The 3,502-nt window shown below is 42.2% G+C and overlaps 1 pseudogene; it reads right to left on the bottom strand.

The window, feature by feature from the left end:
- Positions 1–2,513: 2,513 nt before the first annotated feature.
- LOC141125144 (5S ribosomal RNA) lies at positions 2,514–2,632 on the bottom strand (annotated as a pseudogene).
- Between the last annotated feature and the right edge of the window lie 870 nt (positions 2,633–3,502).

Here is a 3,502-nt window from a genome sequence, read left to right as displayed (position 1 = left end):
GCTTTAGTATACCTAGTATTGTCCACTTTCATTTGTATCGTGATATTGCTCAAACAAAAGAAAGGACATACCTCATTGCGCAAATAAAAAAATTAAAAACAACATGTGGGTAATAACACACAGTTGCACTCACACATGCCCTGCAAGAAGTTCGCATTTAAGAAGGTCAGTTGCATATATTCAGAGACAATCTCCTCACTGTTGGCTGTTAGTGCTCACACAGCACTGGGGTTACTGGCTCCTCCTATGTGTTACATCACTGGCACGTGACTTTTTCAAGGTTAACCCTGTGAGATACTTGCTGCATATTTATACCTAGTTGGGCATACCTATTGCCATGGTAACAAAGGAGCATTATGCATCATCATACCATCACATGCGATCATTACCGCATTGTTACCATGGCAATAGGTATGCCCAACTAGGTATAAATATGCAGCAAGTATCTCACAGGGTTAACCTTAAAAAAGTCACGTGCCAGTGATGTAATGGGTAGGAGGAACCAGTAACCCCAGTGCTGTGTGAGCAGTAACAGCCAACTGAGGAGATTGTCTCTGAATATATGCAACTGACCTTCTTATATGCGATCTTAAATGCGATCTGCAGGGCATGTGTGAGTGTAACTGTGTGTTATTACCCACATGTCGTTTTTAGTTTATTTATTTGCGCAATGAGGTATGTCCTTTCTTTTGTTTGAGCAATATCGATCTATGAAGGATTGAAAGCAATGAAGGTTTGAAAGCAATCCACCACATGTGAACATCATCAGAGACTACACACCTGATCATTTGGGTATCATTGTCCTTTTGTGTTTTATCTTACAAATGAGTGGTATTTGACTTTTTTCAGTATCTCCAGAAGTACCTCTTTAAACCATAAACTTGAACGATTACTTGTCGAATCCATTTAGAAATAATAGATTTCGATGCTGCCTGTCCTCTTTTAAGACCTTCACGCAACACAAACAAAATATCCGTTTTCCGAATCTGAGCAGTCGCCTTTAGGTAAACTTTGACAGCTCTCACCACATCAAGAGAATGTAGTGATTTTTCTTCCATAGAACAGGGTTCTGGAAAAAAGAAGGTAGAACAATATCCTGGTTTAGATAAAAACCTGATATTACCTTGGTAAAAAGTTAGGATGAGGACGCAATACTACCTTATGCTTGTGAACAATAAAAATATGGCTCTTTACAAGAAAGAGCAGCCAATTCTGATACCCTTCTTACAGCAGATATGGTTACCAGAAAAAATAGTGTCCTTGTCAAAAAAGGAGCAAGGGAAAATGTCGTATCAGCCCAAAAAAAGGCTGTTTTGTAATGTCGACAAAACTAAATTCAAGTCCCAAGGTTTCAGGGGTTACCTAACCGGAGATTAAGCCATGTTACCCCCTGAATAAAGTTACGAACCAAAGAATGAGGAGCAAGTGGTCGTTGAAATAATACCGATAAGGCCGAGACCTGTCCTTAGAAAGCACTCAAGGCCAGCCTTATTTCTCACCCCACCTGCACAAACTCAAGGATTCTACCTTTGACCTATTTCCTGTGGTGCAACTCCTGGTTTCACACCAGGCGACATATGTTTCCCAGACTCCATAATATATGCATTAACCAAGGTAGAAACTACTGAACCTGACAGCCCATGCTTCTTCAGAGTGTGGCTCTCAATAGCCAGACTATTAAATATGGCTTTTGTAAAGTAGGATAGAACACTGGACCTTGCAAGAGAAGGTCTGCCTGTGATGGTAGGGTCCATGGGTCCCCTACTGCCATCTTTACGATCTCTGCATACCAAGATTTCCTGGGCCCCGCTGGGGGCCACAAGAATCAATGACTTCCCTTCCTGCTTGATCCTGCAAAGAAGTTGTGGACGCAGGCAGAATAGGAGGGAATGCATAAATCAGTGAGAACCGATTCCACGGGAATAGCAAGACATCTGTTCCTCATGCTAGCGGATCCTTTGTTCTTGACACAAAGTTGTTGATTTCTTTGTTGAACCTGGACGCAAACAGATCTATGTCTGGGTTCCCCCGTTTTTGACATATCAACAGGAAGATATCGGGGTGAAGGAACCATTCTCCCTGGAAAAACTGCTGGCGACTCAAGTAGTCCACCTGCCAATTTTCTATTCCTAGAATGAAGACTGCCGATAGGCAAAGTACATTGTTTTCTGCCCAAGATAGGATATGATTCACCTTTCTCTGGGCCCCCTTGGTGATTAATATAGGCCATTGCTGTGGCATTGTCGGATTGAATCCTGGCAGGACAATAACGTAAACTGAACGTTCAGGCCCTCAGGACCAAGAGCTCTGCCTGAATTTCTAAAATGTTAATGGACAAGGCCCTTTCTGATCTGGGCCACTTCTCTTGGACAGTTGCCTCTTCCAGGACTTTTCCCCAACCTAAACAAAAAAGGTTGGCATATGTTGTTACCACTTCCCAGGTAACTGAAGGAAGGATTTTCCCCTTGGTAGATTTTTGGATATTAACCATAAACTGAGGCTCCGGCGCACCCAGCCTACAGCACCTGGTATTTCCAAGTGGTCTCTCATCTGGATACTAACCAGGCATGACCCTGCTTAGCCTCCAAGATCAGATGAGATCGGGCGCTATCAGGGTGATGTGGCCGTAGGCTTTGGAGTCAGACACATTGGGAATATAGAGCTTGAACCCTTTGTTCCAAGCTGATAGGATAATGTTTTGCAGCAGTCTCAAATGAAATTGAGCATAAGGAATGGCCTCGAATGAAGCCACCATTTTTCCCAACAACCTCATACAAAGTTGAATAGTAGAAATTCATCTTGCTTTGACCACCTAAATCAGTTCCTTTATAGCGCTGATCTTTGCCTCTGGTAAGAATACCCTTTTCTGGATGTACCTATGATCGGACCTAAGTATTTTAGCCTTCTTCATGGTTTTGAAGAAGATTTCGCCTAGGTTGAGAATTCGACCTAGATATTCCAGGTAGTTGAATGTGGGGACCATACTGTGGTCTAAGTGGGCTACCAACTGGTCTATCAAGAACAGATCGACTAGGTAAACTGTAATCGTTATACCTTAATCTGGCTAGAAGAGGGGCCAGAACCTTTGTAAACACTTAAGGTGCAGTAGCTGGACTGGAAAGCAGAACTACACACTGAAAATGAAGATTTTCTACCTTGAAAAGTAGATATTACCAGTGAGCAAGGAAATCGGCATATGGAAGTATGCATCTTTGATGTCGATTGACGCCAGTTCTCCTCCTTGTAGGATGGAGATAACTGATTTGGATTGACTCCATACGAAAAAAAAGTGCTTATATTCAGAAACTGAATTTAGATTTTTGAGATCCAGAATGTCCATTCGGATTTGGTACTGTGAAATAAAGAGGTTTGAATCAAACCCCAACCTTTGTTCTTACATGGGGACCTCCATGATCACTTTTTTTTCTTTTTCTCTGGATCCTTAGAAAAGTTTGATCTGAGAAAACGAGGAGACGGGAACTCTTGGAACTCCAGTTTGTAC

The sequence above is a fragment of the Aquarana catesbeiana genome, linkage group LG01, assembly GCF_042186555.1.
Source record: "Aquarana catesbeiana isolate 2022-GZ linkage group LG01, ASM4218655v1, whole genome shotgun sequence".
NCBI classification, from domain to species: Eukaryota; Metazoa; Chordata; class Amphibia; order Anura; family Ranidae; genus Aquarana; species Aquarana catesbeiana.
Note: the sequence above shows the minus strand (reverse complement) of the source record. Positions and strands in the feature narration are given on the sequence as shown.